General features: G+C 41.5%; 1 long non-coding RNA gene across 1 annotated transcript; it reads right to left on the bottom strand.

The window, feature by feature from the left end:
* Nucleotides 1-6,236: 6,236 nt before the first annotated feature.
* Nucleotides 6,237-14,918, bottom strand: LOC108587838 (uncharacterized). The gene is made up of 3 exons (XR_001906612.1): nucleotides 14,886-14,918; nucleotides 8,716-8,762; nucleotides 6,237-6,680 (listed from the first exon to the last, which is right to left on the bottom strand). It is a non-coding gene; the product is annotated as an uncharacterized LOC108587838 (long non-coding RNA).
* Between the last annotated feature and the right edge of the window lie 6,141 nt (nucleotides 14,919-21,059).

The raw sequence follows: 21,059 nt of genomic DNA, 5'->3' as shown, positions 1-21,059 counted from the left end.
TGTCACTTCTTCCAGATACCTGGGTTTATCCATGCTCTGCTACTCTTGAACTCTTCTCATGTGGGTGGAAATTTTGCACTGCTCTTCCATGTTTTCTCAGGGGTTGCTAGACATGAGTAGAACACCCTGGCCTTCTCTGACCCTGCCCGGCCCCAGGATTCTGGGATGGGAACCAGGTCCGTCTGACAATGTCCTTGCATTTAATACTGCCATCCTGCCTCTTCCGATAGCCAAGTTCTTGAGTGGAAAACACCCCCAAGCCTGCTACTGCTCCCCCAGCAGTGGTGTCTCTTGAGTTAGAAAAACAGGATGTCTTCTCTTTCAGGGCCATGATCTGAGGCAGGCAGGGAGGAGGGAAGAAGAGGCATCCACTTGATAGCCCTTTACAAAAGGAACCTACTTGTGCTTTCCAGATCTATGCATGCTCCAGCCAGCTTAAGTCCAACCTATTGGCTCTGTTTGATTCAGCAACTTTAGACTCTGGTTAGGCCAGATGGAAAATCAGTCCTGGAAAAGAGAAAATGTGAAAAACTGTGGCGGAGAAGGTCATTCACTCCCTCATAAATCTAAACACACTAAGCCCATTGAAGGACTTGCCAGGAAAATGTGATTTTCAGTTTTCTCCTTGGATTCAATTTATCTTTACTGCTAAGTAGTCAAGTTGAATTAGATCCAGAACCAGATACAATTCTACCCTTTTTCTTTGAAGGGAGGGACCCCCACCTTCCTGTCAGTGACCTATCTACCCCATCCTAAAGACTGGTGTTTTCTAAGTCAGAAATTATAGCAGATCTTTTAGGTTTCTGAACTGGGTGCACCTTAGGTTTCCTTTTCTCAGGTGAATGAGTAATTGCATCTTTTCTGCAATGCCTCACTAAAGATGAGAAGCAGTTACTTAGGACTACATTTCACTTCATTGGGTTTTACTTTTTGCAGATGGCAATTTTTCTGCATCTTATGATCTCTCTTGACCTGAAGTACAGCCCATCTATCATCCTGACCATTCAAGTTTGTAGTTTTGAAAGATACATAATAAAATGGAATACAAGAAAGAACACATCAGTCCAGGCAACTTAACCATATGAACCCTCTTGTCAATGAGGGGATTAGAATAGGCTCTGGAATACCTGTACTTCCACAATATCACAATTGTGTGTAAATATAAAACACACAAAGCATTTCCCAGGTTGTTATTGGCAAGAAGCATAGTTCCTATCCTATGAAGATAGGAGCGAGTAGTCCAGGTGTATTTCCTACCTGAATGGCAAAGTGAAACTGATGTATAATTTTCCATATGAAAAAACAACTTGTTTTTTCACATTCATTGCCTCAATAAGGACAGATGCCCTAAGGCAGATCCCTTCAGGATGGAGTGAGAGAGGCCTTTCTTCAGCTCCCTGTTGTAGTCTTACTATATCATCACAGAGTCTTTGCTCTGCCTCCCTTCAAGAGGTGGAGCTTTATGTCTTTTGCCTGGAATGTGAGTAGGACTTGGTAATTTTCTTTCTAAAGCAGAGAATATGGAAGAGGTGACAGCATGTCACTTACAAAGACTAGGATATAAAAGATTCCTCTGGCTCCCTCCTTGCTCTCTTTGTGATCTCTTACTCTGGAAGAAGCTGGTTGTCATGAGAACACTCAAGAAGTCCTATGGAGAGATCCACATGGTAGGACCTGGGGCTTCTTGCCAACAGCCATGAGAGTGAACCATGCTGGAAACAGCTCCTTCAGCCCCAGTCAAGCCGTCAGATGACATACCCCTATACAATATCTTAACTGCAACTGCATGAAAGACCCTGAGGCAGAGCCACTGAGTAAAGCTATTCACAAATTCCTGACTCACAGAAGGTGTGAGATAATCAATGTTTGTTGTTTTAAAGCCACTAATCCATAAGTTATAGAGTAATTTACTGTGCAGTAATAGATAATGGAGTCCCTCTTGGAGAATATTTCATTGGTGGTAAAAATTTTATTCTATAAATTATTTATGATGAATGCCTTTATGTTGAATGGTCATTAAAAAAAACTAGTCAGCTTTCACAAGGAATAGGACAGATAAAATAAATATTCTTATTAGTTTATAACTTGAGCTGCTATAACTTGACCAGACACGTTCCTAGACAATTCAGTGGATAGATTTAAATGTTCCCCCTATACATTACTTGAGTGAACAAAGAGAAAGTGGGGTCCAGGCTTATCAATCCACTTCATTATAACAACAGAGTAAAGAGGGTATTGTGGGGGGTTTTAAATATGCATGCAAATTGTTTGACACCCTTCCCATCGAGAGGTGGGAGTCTCTGCCCTCTCCCAGGGAATCTGAGCCAACTGTAGTGACTTGATTGTAATGAGTAGATGGCTCTTTAGACAGCCCAAGCTGAAGTGTCAGTCAAGAGCCAGTATCAAGAACCCAGCCACATGAGTGAATACACCTCACAATGAGTTTTGCTCCCAATAGTCAAGTAAGTTACTCTCCACTGTCAAGTCACCCCCCAAGTTGTGACCCCATATATCATACAGCAGAGACAAAGCATCCCCACTGTATTTTGTCCAAATTCTTGCTCCACAGAATCTAGGAACACAATAAAATGGTTGTTTTATGCCATTAAATTTTAGGGTAGTTTGTTACATGAAATACCAGCCTGAACAGATGTATGGAAACAGTTTCTCTTCATCTTTCAGATTACTTGAAAAGATACAATTTGGAGACAAGAGCTAATTAGCAATTGCATTAAGCTATGACCATAAAGGACTTAACTTCAGGGAAAAATATAAGGTTCGGTAGAAGGGTGGCAACGTGAGAGCCCAGGTAGAGAGACACACATATGGTTTTTGCTCTGCTGTTGTTTTCTTTTGCAAATTGCATATCTCTGAGGATAACATTAAAGATCTTGTTAGGCAGTATAAATAGAGCTAGAAACAGTAAGCCTAAATTTTACCTTTGAGTTTTTTCCCCACTTAAAAAACATTTGCAATTACAAAAAAATTCAAACAGAGAAATACAGAAAGTAATGAGACATCTAAGCATTCTCTCCTACCACTCAGAATTCACCCAAAGTTAACATTTTTGGACATTTTAAAACATTTTATTTATTTATTTATTTATTTATTTATTTATTTATTTATTTACTTGAGATGGAGTCTCACTCTGCCACCCAGGCTGAAGTGCAGTGATGTTATTTTGGCTCACTGTAACCTCTGCCTCCTGGATTTAAGCGATTCTACTGCCTCAGACTCCCAAGTAGTTGGGATTACAAGCGTGTGCCACCAGACCTGGCTAATTTTTGTATTTTTAGTAGAGACGAGGTTTCACCATGTTGGCCAGGCTGGTCTCAAACTCCTGGCCTCAAGTGATCCACCTGCCTCGGTCTCCCAAAGTGCTGGGATTATAGTCATAAGCTACCGTGCCTGACCAACATTTTTTTACTTCATATCTATTCTTAAGTAAGAAATAAGCTGCCAGATACATTTAGAGTTTCTTCCTCCTACCCAATTCCAATTTATTCCATCCTCAGAGGTAGCCGCTATCCTGAAGTTAGTGTTTCTGCCTTGCTTTCACCTTTTCATTACTTAAAGAATAAATAGTTCTGAAGGTGGGTACAGTGGCTCATGCCCATAATCCCAGCCCTTTGGGAGGCCACAGTGGGTGGATCACTTGAGCCCAGAAATTCAAGATCAGCCTGGGTAACATGATGAAAGTCTGTCTCTACAAAAAATACAAAAAATTAGCTGAGAGTGGTGGTGTGCTGCTGTAGTCCTAGCTACTCTGGAGGCTGAGGTGGGAGGATCATTTGAGCCCAGGAGGTCAAGGCAGTGAGCCATGATAGCACTACTGCACTCCAGCCTGAGTGTCAGAGCAGGACACTCTCTCAAAATAAAAAGAAGAAATAGTTCTGAAAGTTATAAAGTTATCTTATAATTACATTTGTTGAGGGCTAGTTTTAATGATGTCATCATTCAGTAAGTTGATACGGTGAAACAAAATAGACAAATGCTTGCTCTCTCATTTACTAATGGATTAAAACTTCTAGGATGCATGCTCTCCATCTAGTGGTAAAAACAGGATAACCATAGGTGCATTTATGTCTCATGAAGAGGAGTGAACACACATTAAGGACCTTCTGTGGATAGGACGCTCCTCTGGTCTCTGTGAGGGAGACACAGATGAACAGAAGACAGACTCTGGCCCTCAGGATGCTAAATCTATGGAACAGTTATAACGTGCTCAACAACCACACAAGGGACACAGGGGCCCAGAGAGGTCAAAGAACTTGCTCCAGGTCCAACAACAAGTGATTGGCAGAGCCTCATGCCAAACTCTGACCTTTCTGACTTCAAAGCCCATTCTCTGCACTGTGAAGCTTGATAGTACTTTTAAGCATTATTTTTATGTTGAAACAAGTATAGATTTTCTGTGAAGTAGAATATAAACTTTCATGAATTGTAAGGGCTTAAGAGCTTTCAAATAAATTTGGCCTGTTTCTTGGATGCTCCTAAATCCTCAAATCCAGGAGTTTCTGCCTTAAAGGTCCCGGGTAGGAAAATGTTGAAAAGCTCTGCTTGGGGATGGCCTTCTAGCATTGAGCAGGGGAAGGTTCAGAGGGGGAAGCATGGCACTTGAAAGGCCACTAGTAGCTGTGATATTGAAAAATGTTAACACCTGGATGCTCTGAGCACTGACTAATAGAAAAGAGCATTGGCTAAACAGGCCAGACACTGAGCATAGCAACCAGCTTAGCTTTAACTATGCCTAACGTCTTCGTCCTGAAAAAAGAAGCCTATATGTCCTAGGCAAGGAACAGGTACCTAAAGAAGGGTGAAGATTTAATAAACTATCCACTGGAAATTTCTTTCACAGGTCCCAAACCTGCTCTTCCTCTTCTATGTTCCAGCCTTCATTAGTCTCCCAAATTAGAAACCTTAATGTTATCTACGACTTAATTTCTCGATTGGACTAGAATCCAATCTTGATTTTTCCTGCTTATCTCATTGGTCCCCTGGTTCTACTTCAAGGAATAGAGAGAGAATTAGGTGTGCCTGGAGCAAAAAGACCAGAAAATATGGGTTCATTTGGGAAGGAAATTTTCTAGATGGAAGAGCAGGTAGAATTAGTTGGGATATGGTTTGGGCAAAGAAGTGGCAAAAGCATGGTGAGTGAGGACGAGAGCACACTCCTGCACATTCCCGTAATTAATGAGGTCAGAGAACACAGGGAGAAGGTCAGGTTATGTGGAAGGACAGCTGTGCAGCTTATGGTCTACTCTAAGGGCAGTTGGAAGCTGTTGGAGGATTTTAGGCAGAGAGGGAGGGGCATGTAGCAAGATATGATTTGTGTTTTCAAAAGATTAGTCTGACTGCAATAATGAATTCCAGGATGGCAAGACTTGAAGCAGGGAGACGAGGAAATTTTACAGATGTAGAGAAGCAAGACAGTGGTAGTTTGGATGGAAGCAGTGGTGGAGAGGGAGATCAGAGAAGACATTTTGAGTGTGGTCATAGGTAGAGTCTACAGGGAGCTCTCACATTACCTAGTTCAACTTCACCTTACAGATGAGAACACTGGGGTTCAGAGAAGTAAAGAAATGTTGAGTCACCATCTGTAGATGGCAGAACTACCACTCTGATGTGAGCTCTTGATTTCCAGCCTATAACACTTCCCGTTGTACCATACTACTTTATATATTGTTTAATGTGTGCTTTCTGTTATCTCTTTTGCCAGATTATAAATTTTCTGAAAGCAGAGAAGTTGCTTTAAACAACTGATAAACTTTCAGTTTGCAAAGGCTGTGGCCAAGGTACATTGTAGATAAAACATAGACATCGTCTTACAGTCCCAGGCTCCCTCAAACTCAGGCACAGAGAGGAAGTTCATTGACACTTCTTAAATCAAAATGAATTTGAATTACACACAAAGTTCCAATCTGCAGAAAACCGAATCCCACTGAGATTCAGACTCCAAGAGAAAGTTTGGATTCTTGCTTGAGTTATGAGAAGGGGAAATTCTAGAGGAAACACACATTGGTTCTTTATGGAGGAGAAGATAATTACCCTTGTAGAAACTGTTCCAACTGACCCCAAATTGGAAAGGCATTTGCACACTCCCTTCCCTCAACCCAGGGAGGAGCTTTACATGGGTTTAGTAGAGGGTTCACATACCCTTCTTCAAGACCTGGCAATAGAGACTCTAATGGGAAGGGCAAATGGATGACAGATAGCTCCAGGGAACTCTCTTTTCACTTCTGCCTCTAGACTACAAAACAGCATTGGCTGAGCCATCACTTTGGGAATTGTTTTTATCCAGAGGAATATGCAGCACCAAAGAGAAAAGCAACCCCAGAGACTGGCTTCTCATACCTAAGCCAGTTCTGGCTTAGGCCTCTGGCTAAAATAAAGGAAAATGGGAGAGAAATATTGAGTTTATAAATGGTTCTACCTGATTCACTAAGGTAAATGAGCAGAAAGGGATTAAGGATAAAACCAGATATAAATCATAACCAGGGATTAAGTCATAACTGGAAATAACAAATGTCCATTTAACTCAGCCATTTCCAGTGTTATCTCATTCAGGAATCCAAGTTTGACAGGAAACAACTGGAGAGAGGTACAGATTCGGTACAGGTGAGGGAACCCTCTCCATCTGGTAGAGTTGGCAGCATCAAACACAGCCATCTGGAAAGTCTCTAATAAAAAGATGCCACTTGGTTTCAGAGAAAATGACAAACATTTGTATCTGTTATTAATCATGAAGTTATGGAAAATTAGCTTTGAGTAGCTTGGGTACTAATGACAAATGAATTAAAGGTCATTCCCTATACCTTATATTCGCCCTTTGTGTAGGAGTGTGCAGTGTTTGATAGGATCCTCATTCTCTATACCTTGTATTCGCCCTTTGTCTAGGTATGTGCAGCATTGGGTAAGATCCTAATTCCCTATCCCTCATATTCACCCTTCGTCTAGGTGTGTGCAGCGTTGGGTAAGATCCTCATTCCCTATGCCTTATATTCGCCCTTCATCTAGGTGTGTGCAGCGTTGGATAAGATCCTCATTCCCTATGCCTTATATTCGCCCTTCGTCTAGGTGTGTGCAGTGTTGGGTAAGATCCTCATGAATTCATGCATTCATGAGATCAGTGTGCTGAGGAAGTGGATTTATGGAATCAATGAAGAGTAAAGGAATAATCTAGGAATATAAGACATTGTTCGGTGGCAAACCTGGTTAGGAGTTCCAAAAACCCTCATTGCAGCAAGAAAGCACCAGGTGCCAGAGAAGGAGGGAGAGGGATGCAGAATGAGAGGCTGAAAGCACAAGGAAATAGGTCTGTCCTAGGGAGGACCTTATCCAACTCTGCACACACCTAGCCAAGGGCAAATATAAGGTATAGGGAATGAGGATCCCTTCGTCTAGGTGTGTGCAGTGTTGGGTAAATTCCTCATGAATTTGGAGGAAAACAATATGATCAACTTCATTTATGCTATGACTTAGATGACTTATACATTAAGATGTGCATTTTTCAAATGGATAGATATTAATGGTGGAACAATTTGGGAACAAGGGCCACCCCTTACACTTCTAATATTGTCATGTACTTTTTTCATTATCCTTATCACAGTTTGTAACCACATAATTGTATAATGAACTAGTTAGTTAATTTCTTTATTTGAATTAGATAACAAGCTTAGGAGAGTAAGGCCCATGACTGTGTGTATGTTTCAGTCTGGAGCCCCATGAATGGGCCCAAAAGGAGACTAGAGAATACTTCTTAAGTGAATGAATGAATGACAAATGAATGAATTGAATTTTCAAGTACAGGTGAGACAAACCTTTTTCATATCTCCTCCTAAGCACAAAAACCAACCAAATAAATAAAATAGCCTGAAATGGTCTCGTGAAAATAGAAAGATTCTTGTAGGGAGCTAACAATTACTAATGTGTGTGTGTGTGTTTTAAATCCTAGCATTGTGTAGAGATGTCTTTAAATTAAAAAAGGAGACAGTGGCTCATGCCTTAATCCCAGCACTCAGGAGGCTGAGGTTGGGAGTTCAAGACCAGCCTGATCAACATGGTGAAACCCCATCTCTACTAAAAATAAAAAATTAGCTTGGCATGTAATCTCAGCTACTCAGGAGGCTGAAGCAGGCAAATCACTTGAACCTAGGAGGTGGAGGTTGCAGTGAGCCAAGATTGAGCCACTGCACTCCAGCCTGGGCAATAAGAGTGAAACTCCGTCTTGAAAAAAAAAAAAAAAAAAGAAGAAGGAGAGACTTCACTTCACTGAGGCTGACAGGTAGGTTCCAGGATGTAAGGCTCAATTATTTGATATCCTTTACTTTCAGGGCATGATTCTCTTCAAATAAGAAAATAAATCAATACCATTCTTTCCCACCTCCTTCCCCACTGCTCTGATGAGACAAATGATTCGGAAACAGAACCTCCAGCCTGAGCCCTGTGTTTCCATCTCCCCAACTGACAATCCTGCTACCCACCCCTCCCACTCCTACACCTTTTCCCCATGCAGACCCTCTTTTCCTCTGGATTCCGTGGTGATGAGATATGGGAGTGGGATGTTGTACATAAAATTTGCCAACTTAGCATGAGCTCAGCCTGCACTGCAGAGGTGTCCTTGTTCTGCCTTGGTTTCTATGCAAAGGAGATAATTCAGGTAAAAGTGCCTGGTGCATAGTAGGCACTCCTAAAATGAGACTTTTTTCCTCCTACCTTCTTAGTTCATTAAAACACTTCTCATTGCTGCCCAACAAGCATCTCTCTTTATCTTATGGCCTTAAAAAGAGGTTAAAATGTTTTTATTTAATTAAAGTGAAAGATAGTGAATTGGGATTAGAAGTGTACATATGTCTATATGTGAAAAGGAGCTAAGAAATTTTAAGTGGCGGTAGCCTGTAATTCCTTAGAGTGGAGGACTCCTAAAGAGGGTGATTTATCTTTAAGCATTGCTCAGGTGCCTTTTTTAAAGAGTCCTACTGTTGCTATGGAAATCATGTCTGTAGGAATGTGTGCAAATGTAGACTGGATTGCCAGTTGCACAAATAGGGAAGTGTGGGCAAGGGGGAGGCAGGCTGGCACTTGTCAGTCCCCAGCACTGGTTCAAAAGAGAAATAATTAGAATGTGATTGAGGAACATGGAGAGAGTGCTATGGGGCAGGGACTACCATAGGTATCTCAATACCTGAGAGACTCCAAGACCATCTAGAATCTGCAATCTCCACTCTACCCCTTAGGGTGACCATTATTATGTCTGTTATCTCAATGTTTCTAATGGAATAGTAAATAAATAAATAGAGCTATTAATATAGCATCCTCTTTCACCGTCAATGTCATCATGGTTTAGTTGATAAACCAAAGAGTCACACGATCACTACAGAATACAGTTTCCCCCATAAAATGAAAGAAGCCAACTGGAAATGATCTCATCACATCTTTGACAGTATTTTATGCACAGAACTTAAGTCATTTATTAAGTTATTTTCTAGGTAAGAACTATGTCTCCCATTCTCTGTACCTCTCCTACAGCTTCAATTGAATAGCTATGCTTCATACCCACACCCCAAAAAGAAACCCGTCTTTCATCATTTCACAAGGAGAAACTGAGTCGGAGAACCTAGGATCCGCTAGGATCACTCACTAGTGAAGTGACGAGCTCCCACTCCCAGACTACATATTTCAAATTTGCACCACAAAGAAAAAATAAATAACTACCTATAGTGAACCCTATGAGGGTGTACTGTTCAACGTTTCTTGAAATGTAACTTAAATAAAAAAGTGATACGTTGAAAGGACCCTGGAGACATACAGAATCCTTGGGCAGAGGCTGGAGAACCAGGTTTAGACAGTGACAGGTAGGCATGGGCAGCCAGACCATAGCCAAGATCAGTGTCACAGTTCTCCCATTCAGACACTGCTGCCTCTACCGGTGGACATTGGACCCCACTGGTCCACCACTGTGGGCACTGTGGCCATGACTGCCCCACAGACTGGATGTTATTGCCACTTTTGCTGCCAATAACAGATGGATAATCCATGATCCCTTCTTCTTTGCCTAATTAGGTTCTGATTCTAAGCCCCAGATGCGTGCATCTGATGGGCCAAGCCTACTCTGGGTGCTTAGGCTTTAGTAGCAAGCAAGACTGGAAGAGTGACTATTAGCACTCTTCACCTTCTACACAAGATAGTGGTTTTTATCTACCACCACAGGAAAGAAATTCTTTTTTACATTTATTTATTTTTAAAGATGGGATCTCGCTCACTCAGTCTGGAGTGTCATGGCATGATCATAGTTCACTGCAACTTGGAACTCCTGGGCTTGAGCAATCCTCTTGTCTCAGCCTCTCAAGTAGCTGGGACTACAGGTATGCATCACCACACCTGGCTATTAATTTTTATTTTTATTTTTGTAGATACAGGGTCATGCTATGTTGCCCAGGCTTGTCTCAAACTACTGACTTCAGAGAATCCTCCCACCTTAGCCTTTCAATGTATTGGAATTACAGGCATGACCCACTAAGCCTGGCCAAAAAGAAATTCAAATGCTCTGCAGCCTAAAATATATCTGCTACATGGGGAAATGATGAGAATTAAATCTGAGAATGTCAAGGGCCTCTATATATAGTTTTTAGAAATAAGATCTTTTAATGTCTATTGAAATGAACATCAAATGTTTCAAAATAAGGCCTTAAAGCAGGACTATCTCAGATTTTTTGAAAGGGGAAATAATTTTTAATTGTCCATGGCTTCAGGTCTAATGCTAAAAGAGAAAAGGGGAAGGAGGAAGAAAGGTTACTGCTTAAAATTCTTGGAGACATAGAAGTTCACTGTCCTGGATGGAAGAAGGGGAACATCTGCCAATTTTGCACCATCATCTGCCAGAAATTCCAAACAGCCACAGAGAAAGGATGTAATAGAAGGATGGAAAGGTATTGAGCCAAGATCCAGAATTCTAATCACAGGGAGAAGGTAAGAATGTGGCCCAGAGCCGAGGAGAAGAATTCCAAGGTGAGCCGAGTGTCACAAGGGAGTGGTGTCCTCAAGAAATCTTGAGCACCTGGGTGGTTCATGCACCAGGCTGTGACTCAGAGGCAGCCTTTAGGAAAGAGGGACACATGGATGATTTGAGCCAAAAAACACAGGAAGGGTCATCTAATTATGGGACAGGCCAGCTGTCAGGGCAAAAAAAATTGCCAATGTGTCACTTTGCCTGCAAGTTAGAGAAACCCAATGCTAATTAGCTCAGGCAAAAAGAGAATTTATTGGAGGAATAAGGGAGTGCCTCATATAACTGCCAACAAAGCTGGGAAGGAACAGCTCTGACCCAGTGTTCAAATGTCCCCAGGGCTCTGTCTCTGTTTCTCATCTCTACTTCTCTCTGAAGAGAAGGGGCATCACTGCCTTGAAGTGGGGCCAGCATTCAACCCATCAGGGAACTGCTCACAGGGCTAAAGTCTTATGTCCTGTGACTTCTACCTCCAGAGGGGAGATACTTCTCTTCTTTTAGTTCCAGCTCTGTGGAAATAATCCAGTGAGCCTGGCCTCCCCAGGTCAGGTGCCCCAGTTTAAGTTTCCCACTGCTTTTAAGGGCGATTGCTAGTTGTAGGCAAATAGCTAACATTGTTACCTACTCCTGGGGTGACTGACTGTGGATAGGGAGGTGGGTTCCTGATCAATTCCCCCTGGGTTCATTCTCCTCTGGATCTGTCAGACACACAAGGAAGAGGGTCGTGTAAAACAGACACAGCCCTGGAGTTCCATATCCCTGAGTCCTTGCTGCTCTCAGACAAGGAAAAATTACTATCAGCTTCCGCTGATGTCTGTTACAGCCAAGAATTTGGATAGGAATTGAAGCACAGAGTTTTTTCCTAGGAGGAAATAGGTATGAACCCCAATATCCTATAGGCTCTTTTGCCATTCCTGATAATAAGGCAGTTGGCTTGAGAGAACAGTATTGCCTGGAGCCCCTGAAGGGCCAGAACAATGCCTCATCAGCGCTGGATATATCCAAGGATGCTTGTGAGCAATCCATGATGGTGGGGTTGAAGGAGGCTTGTTACAAACTCGGTCTTATAAAGTGCTGATGAGCACAGGCAATAAGGAGGACATGAGCTTAAGGAGAACCTTAAGCTCTCCTTAAGGCAGGGACAACAGGCACCAAAGCCCCCTAAGAGCCAAGGATGTTGGCTGTGTTTCTTGAAACTGTCCAAATGTAAAGGTGCTTACCTTTCCTGCCCACTGGTCACTCCTAGTCAGCACATCTAAGGCCACCCAATTCACATTTGAAAAGTAAAAAAGTGGTCATCTCTGTTTATTCCTAGCAACTGCCATGAGGGATTCTTGATGGAACTGACTTAGTCATCCAGTTGTTTTGATATCACACAAAAAGCCACAGTTTGTAGTTTGGAAAAAAAAAGTCCATGTGCATTGACCTGATGCCAGCTGATGGCAGCTTCCTCTCCTGGCCTGGCTGGGCGTTCCTGAAACCAGACCCTAAAAAGTACACTGACGATATTAAACTTGTAGTTCTTAGTGTTGAAAGAATTTTCACTTTCTAAACAGAACTGGATAATTGGAAAAGGACGGGGGAAGCTCCCGAAAAACTGTAGTTGAGTTAGTGCTTCACTGCTCATGAGAGCAGAGGCTGGCATCCGCCTCCTAAGTTACATGTGCCACTGAACATTTTATATGAAGTTCTGTTTCAGGAACCCAATTAAATTTATGTTTCTCCCTGCTCTCTTTATGATAAGTCATGGTCTAACAGCCTTCTTCCATGGCAAAATGAAGCTCCATGAGTGGATTCAACTGTCATTTGTTACTTGAAAATGCCTCAGAGTCATCATTTTCTGTTTCTACTTTTACTTAAGTTTCTGTCTTTTGGACCCATCCTTTTTTTTTTTTTTAATTAAAGCTCTATCCTTTTAGGGATCTATGTCAACATATCAACTGCTTTGTCACATTCTTTGCTAACGCCAATGTCATCAGAATTAAAAAAGCTGAAGCGAGGAATAGCGTTTTGGAATGAAAGCCACGTGAGCAGTGAGGGCAGCCAGCCAGAACCTTCTGGGGAAACGAATGAAAGCAGAACTGTGGTGGAAGCATCTAAACCCCCTTTACAGTTCCCATCATCCTCCCCCATTTCCCATCCTCTAGAGCCGACTGGAACAAAGGTGGTGTCATATTCCCTGGGCACACTGCCTACCACTGCACTTTTGCTTTTTCCAGTTTTTTTTTAAGTCTTTTTTTTTTTAGAGCAGTTTTAGGTTCACAGCAAAATTGAGAGGAAGGTACAGAGACTTCTTTCCCTTCCTCATCACAGGCACAACCTCCCCCATGGCCAGCATCCCCCACCAGAGTTACATCAGCACATCATTATCATCTAAACTTCATCAGCATCTGTTACATCAGCACATCATTATCATCTAAACTTCACAGTCCGAATTGGGTTCATTCTTGGTGTTGTCCATTCCATGGGTTTGGACAAATATACAACATGTATCCACCATTGTAACATCATACAGAAGAGTTTCGCTGTCCTCAAAATCTTCTCTGGTCCACCTGTTCGACCGTCCTGCTAATCCCTGGCCTCCACGGATGTTTTCATTGTCTCCATAGTTTTGCCTTTTCCAGAATAGTGCTCAGTTGGAATCATGCAGTATGGACCCTTATTGGATTGGCTTCTTTTACTTAGTCATGCGCATTTAAGTTTCCCCATGTCTTTCCATGGCTTGAAATGCCATGCCATTTCATGCCACCATACTTTTAGAGTAAGTACCAAGTTTTCTCTCTTCCTGTCCCCACCCTGACAAAGAGTACATCTTACAATCATTTCCTTACCACCAACTTCCCCTGCGTGGGTGAGAAAATCAGATTACACACCAAAGTCTAAACACCATGCTTCTCCACTGGCTTCCTGGTACCCAATGTCCTCCTGCGCTTTGAGATTTCCTGTTTGAAAACCAAATGTGTTTGCTATCTCATGGTCTGTATTTTAAAATTTGTTTTTAGCCAGATATTATTATCAATAAAGGCCATGCCTAGAGCAGGGAGTGCAGGTGTGCTCCATGTATTTGTCTTCATTTGGGATTTCCCTTCCCGTCATTTAACAATGATGGTTAAAGTTAGGAGGCTATTCATATCGGACATTTGTACAGAAGTACAGAAATGTCTCTCGAAACCCTGTGTATCAGAATAGTTAGCAGCAGCATGTGGAAAAGTATCCAAGAAGCTATTTCATTTCCATGGCAGCCAGGACCCAGACGCGAAAGCTTTATAGATTAAAATCAATGCCTGAATTGCATTCAGAAAGCCTGAATTGCCTGTCAGACTCAGGACCAGCGACTCAATGTGATAAATGAGGTGGAGGGCCGCATCCAGGCAAGGGATTGCGTGCCGCATTAGCCAGCACTTTGGATCCTTTTTCAAAGCAAATACCAAATGGAATGAATTACTGGGAAACAGCAAATGAATGTCAAGAATTTGAGATGCGGGGGTTATAATTTACTAATTACTGGGAGAAGATGAACACAAAGTCAATGTGTGAAAGACTCTGGTAGGGGGAAGGCTAGATCAGGGGGACAAAGAAAGTGACCTGCACAGAAGGCTGCTCCTGCTTTCCGTTTTGATAACAAGAGATGGATTTTAGAGGCATAGCTACCTGGTTCAACTCCCAGCTTGGTCATTACCAGACTGTGTCATAAATTGTAATTAGCATAAAAAGATAAGTATATGAACCCCAAGCCTAGTGACTGGCACATAGGAGGCAGTCAGTAAATGTTAAATCTGCCTTTTCCCAGATCTCATTCTGTTCCTTTCTCATTTCATAAGCAATCTCAGTACTAAAACATAATGGACTTTGCACAATGATTCAGTGTTGGAGAATGAACCTCCCTTCCTCCCACGGCAGGTCACCGATATTCGAAGACAGTGAAGGAAGGATGAAGCATTGAGAAACTCACAGAAATACTGTCACAAGACTGGGTTCACTATAAAACCACATCAATAATATAATTTTTTGATGCCTGTACAGATGAGTCCAATGGCAAAATAATAGACCATGGTTTTATTCTCCAGTGCTCTTGCCTCTCTTTTGTGACACTAATGCATCCTCTGAGCCCAATGGGAGCTAGGCAGAGTAGTCTATCAATCAGGTGCTCCCAACAGGCCGCAGCTATCAAGCAGCCAAGATAGGGATTTCCTAGGGTCTCCTCTCTGCCACCAGGGATAGGAAGGATGTCATCTGAAGAGGAACCACAGAGTAATTGAGCAAGTTGTGGAATAGCAGCCAAGACACTCAGATGCTTATGCTGGGTATTTGCCAACCAGTTGTGCAAAATGAAGGGGTCAGATCAGAGTATCACTTCTTTCCCTATTTTACTAGTTCTTTAAGAGAATGTGTAACGGGAATACACGTTCCCCTCCTTTCTCGGTACTAATGTCCTCAATTTTTAGATGTGGACATGGTACTCAGAATGCAGACCACATTGGCCAGTCTTTCTTGCACCTGTGCCATATGATGAGGTTCTGGAAAATGATATGAAAGCATAGGTAGTGTGTGCAACTCCTTGGAATATCACTGGAGAGTGCATTTGTCCTTCTGCTGTCCTTCCTTGTTAGTGCTGGTGTTATGCGTTTGTGATGGCTGAAACTGGAGCAGCCCTCTTGGACATGGATGTGGAAGCTACAAGCTGTGAAGGGTAGAACAATGCAACAGAAGGAGACAGGGTTCCTGAGGCTGTCTGGGGTCATAGCTCACCCTAGACTATCTAGATTTATTTTATGTGTAAAAGAAAATGTCAGCGATTCTGAATTTTATGTTACTCAAAATTAAATCTCAATCTTAATTAACTAATAGAGATTTTAATAGATGTTCTACTAAAATGGGTTCCTTGGCCAAATAACTCCTGGAAATGTTGTGTATTACAGACTCCTTTTAAAGATTTACAATGTGCCCTAGCCCATTACAGGCTCTGCAGACTCTTACAACTCAGAGTGTAATCCCTGGACCAGCACCATCGATATCACCCAGGAGCTTGTTAGAAATGCGTAATCTGGTCAGGCTTAGTGGCTCGTGCCAGTAATCCCAACACTTTGAAAGGCTGAGGTAGGAAGATCCTGGAACCCAGGAGTTTATGACCAGCCTGAGCAACATAGCAAGACCCCATCTCTATTTTTAAAAATGCAGAATCTCAGGTAACCCCAAACCTACTAGGTCAGAATCTACATTTTAAACAAGACTACCAGTTATTCGTACATTCATTTGAGAAGCACTGCATCATTACAATATGGAAATGGCATCCTATGGTCTTTGAGTCTGGAACAGAAGTAGCAGTATACTGCCAGTGGGTATCACTGCAGCTCCTGGAGCACAAGAATGAGCCTGGATGGTTTTCACAGCCATAGAATGGCTGTGTACTCTTCAAATCTAAGGCTGCTGCTATCAACTCCATGAATCCTCCAAAAATTTTCAGCCCTAACTTTTGAGTCATTTTCAGGACCAAGACAGCTTTGCTATCACTGACTGAGCTAGGAATTTGTGGCAGACATCCGTTTCCTCTGCTCCCAGTGACTTCTGCTTCTGTAGGGGTTTGAATCTCCCCCTGCTGCTGCACACCTTTGGTGCTACACCTGCTTTTCTTGACAAGTTACAGCTAAATCTACAGGAGAGGTGAGAAGGGGCCTTCAGGAGATCCAGTGCTACCTGCCAGGTGCCACAGGAGCAGCTGGGTGGGCAAAACCTCTGTCAGTCATTTTCATTCTTACACAAACTCGCATATGGGCATGTGGTGATCTAGCTAAGCAGAACATCAGTTGAACTAGGTTATTTTTTATGTGTGAAACAGTAACCAATTAGATCATTTCCATTTACTTTTTGCTTTCTGCTTTATCTGGTGATAGTATGTCAGAGGCATTACTCAGTAGTAAGAATCTTGTTCTCTGGAGCCAGACTTCCTGGGTGGGCGTGGCTCCAGGCTCACCATGTGCCAGCTGCAAGACTTTAGTCAAATCACTTAACCTTCATCCCTCCAAGCCTCAGTTCCCTCATCTGTAGAGTGGGGATCAGGGTGGTATCTATCTCCCAGGTTGGTTGTTAGAATTACATATGAAATATATGTGAAGCACTTAGATTTCTTTAGATTTCTTCCTGGCTAATAGGAAACACTATATAACTATAATAAAATTTAAATATATATATATATATATGTATAGTACTTACATATTAAATGTATATATGTACATATATACATACAAGTAATAAGTTATATACCATTATATTATAATTTGGGGGGTTAAAATCTAAATCATGTGAATTAAAATCTAAAAATGAGGAATGAAAAGAAGTACAGGTATGAATTGACAAAGTTTTTATGACTGTCTCTCCCATGGGTTATTAGCTAAACAAATGACTGTCAATTTCATTAAAGCAAAGCAGACAATTTGAGCAAACACACACTTAATGAATGTCCACTGATTGCCAAGTTTCGAGGTCCATGCTGGGTACTGTGGAAATGCAATGATGTAACAGATGACAACCCAGTGCTGTGATTAAGTGGAGAACAAAGACAGATGCACAAATATCATATGAAAAGACAGACATAGAAAGTTCTATACAATGTTTTGTGAAACAAGCAAAGCGCACCTGCAATTCCAGCACTTTGCAGGTGGAGTACTTGAGGCCAGGAGTTCAAGACAGGCCTGATAAACATGATGAAACCTGTCTCTACTAGCCAGGTGTGGTGGTGGGCTCCTGTAGTCCCAGCTACTCGGGAGGCTGAGGCAGAATAGCCAGGTATAGTGGTAGGTACCTGTAGTCTCAGCTACTCAGGAGGCTGAGGCAGGAGAATCGCTTGAACCAGGGAGGCGGAGGTTGCAGCCAACATCACTCACTACATTCCAGCTTGGTAACAGAAGAAAAAGAAAAAAAGAAGCAAAGCACATAATGATAATGATAGGTACCTGCAGTATAAATCATTCACATTTTACAAATCAGTAAGTAGGTGGAGCTTCAAAGATACTAAGAAAATTGCTAAGCTCTTGGACCTGGTAAATGAAAGAGGTAGGATTCAAACTCAGGTCTGCCTGATGTCAGAGTCCTTGTTTTCTCTGACACATGAGATTGACTACAAAACAGACACTTCATGGAGAAGGTAACATTTCAATTTGACCTCAAAAGATGAGTTAAATTTCATTTTTTTAAAAAATTATACTTTAAGTTCTGGGATACATGTGCAAATCATGCAGGCTTGTTACATAGGTATACACGTGCCATGGTGGCTTGCTGCACCCATCAACCCATCATCTACATTAGGTATTTCTCCTAATGCTATCCCTCCTCTAACCTCCCACCCCCTGATAGGCCCCAAGCTGTGATGTTCCCTTTCCTGTGTCCATGTGTTTTCATTGTTCAACTCCCACTTGTGAGTGAGAACATGTGGTATTTGGTTTACTGTTCTTGTGTTAGTTTGCTGAGAATGACGGTTTCCAGCTTCATTCATGTCCCTGCAAAGGACATAAACTCATCCTTTTTATGGCTGCATAATATTCCATGGTGTATATGTGCCACATTTTCTTTATCCAGTCTAACATTGATGGGCATTTGGGTTGGTTCCAAGTCCTAGCTATTTTTAACAGTGCTGCAATAAACATATGTGTGCATGTGTCTTCATAGTAGAATGATTTAAAATCCTTTAGGTATATACCCAGTAATGAATTGCTGGGTCAAATGGTATTTCTGGAACTAGATCTTTAAGAAATCACCACACTGTCTTCCACAACTATTTTACACTCTCACCAACAGTGTAAAAGCATTCCTATTTCTCCACATCCTCTCCAGCATCTGTTGTTTCCTGACTTTTTAATGATTGATATTCTAACTGGCGTGAGGCGGTATCTCACTGTGGTTTTGATTTGCATTTCTCTAGTGACCAGTGATGATGAGCTTGTTTTCATGTTTGTTGGCTGCATAAATGTCTTCTTTCAAGAAGTGCCTGCTTTTGTAGTCAAAGTGTCCTTTGCCCACTTTTTGATGGGGTTGTTTGTTTTTTTCTTGTAAATTTGTTTAAGTTTTTTGTAGATTCTGGATATTAGCCCTTTGTCAGACGGATAGTTTGCAAAATTTTTCTCCCATTCTGTAGGTTGCCTGTTCACTCTGATGATAGTTTCTTTTGCCATGCAGAAGCTCTTTAGTTTAATTAGATCCCATTTGTCAATTTTGGCTTTTGTTGCCATTGATTTTGGTGTTTTAATCTTGAAGTCTTTCCTCGTGCCTATGTCCTGAATGGTATTGTCTAGGTTTTCTTCTAGGGTTTTTATGGTGTTAGGTCTTATGTTTAAGTCTTTAATCCATCTTGGGTTAATTTCGGTATAAGGAGTAAGAAAGGGATCCAGTTTCAGTTTTCTGCATATGTCTAGCCAGTTTTCCCAATAGTGTTTATTAAATAGAGAATCCTTTCCCCATTGCTTCTTTTTGTAAGGTTTGTCAAAGATCAGATGGTTGTACAAGAATGGTGTTATTTCCAAGGCCTCTATTCTTTTCCGTTGATCTATATATCTGTTTTGGTACCAGTACCATACTTCTTTTCTGTTGATCTATATATCTGTTTTGGTACCAGTACCATACTGGTTTTGGTTATTGTAGCTTTATAGTATAGTTTGAAGTCAGGTAGCATGATGCCTTTTGCTTAGGATTGTCCTAGCTATACGAGCTTGGTTTTGGTTCTAAATGAAATTTAAACTAGTGTTTTTCTAATTCTGTGAAGAAAGTCAATGGTAGCTTGATGGAGATGGCACTGAATCTAAAAACTACTTTGGGCCACAGTATGGCCATTTTCAGGATGTTGATTCTTCCTATCCATGAGCATGGAATGTTTTTCTATTTGTTTGTGTACGCTTTTATTTCCTTGAGCAGTGGTTTGTAGTTTCCTTGAAGAGGTCCTTCACATCCCTTGTAACTTGTATTCCTAGGTATTTTATTCTCTTTGTAGCAATTGTGAATGGGACTTCACTAGTGATTTGGTTCTGTCTATTATTAGTATATAGGAATGTTTATGATTTTTGCACATTGATTTTGTATCCTATAGCTTTGCTAAAGTTGCTTATCAGCTTAAGGAGATTTTGGACTGAGACAATGGGGTTTTCTAAATATACAATCATGTCATCTGCAAAGAGAGACAATTTGACTTCCTCTCTTTCTATTTAAATATGCTTTATTTCTTTCACTTGCCTGATTGCCCTGGCCAGCACTTACAATACTGTGTTGAGGAGTGGTGAGAGAGGGCATCCTTGTCTTGTGCTGGTTTTCAAAGGGAATGCTTCCAGCTTCTGCCCATTCAGTTTGATACTGACTGTGGGTTAGTCATGAATAGTTATTATTATTTTGAGATACATCAATACGTAATTTATTGAGAGTTTTTAGCATGAAGAATGTTGAATTTTATTGAAGGCCTTTTCTGTGTCTATTGAGATAATTGTTTTTTTTTAATTGCATTTTATGTTTTGGGGTACATGTGCAGAACATGCAAGATAGTTGCATAGATACACACGTGGCAGTGTGATTTGATGTCTTCCTCCCCTTCACCCACATCTAACATTTCTCCCCATGCTATCCCTCCCCAGCTCCCCACCCTGCTGTCCCTATCCTATTCCCCACAAAGGACCCCAGTGTGTAGTGCTCCCCTCCCTGTGTCCATGTGTTCTCATTGTTCATCACCTGCCTGTGAGTGAGAATATGCAGTATTTCATTTTCTGTTCTTCTGTCAGTTTGCTGAGCATGATGTTCTCCAGATTCATCCATGTACCTACAAAGGACATGAACTCATCTTTTTTGATTGCTGCATAATATTCCATGGTGTATATGTGCCACATTTTCCCAGTCCAGTCTATCATCAATGAGCATTTGGGTTGGTTCCAGGTCTTTGCTATTGTAAACAGTGCTGCAATGAACATTCGTGTGCATGTGTCCTTATAGTAGAACAATTTATAGTCCTTTGGATATATACTCAGTAATGGGATTGCTGGGTCAAATGGAATCTCTATTTCAAGGTCCTTGAGGAATTGCCACA

This window comes from Callithrix jacchus, chromosome 12 (assembly GCF_049354715.1).
Source record: "Callithrix jacchus isolate 240 chromosome 12, calJac240_pri, whole genome shotgun sequence".
Classification (NCBI taxonomy): Eukaryota; Metazoa; Chordata; class Mammalia; order Primates; family Cebidae; genus Callithrix; species Callithrix jacchus.
This window is presented reverse-complemented; position numbering and strand designations above follow the sequence as displayed.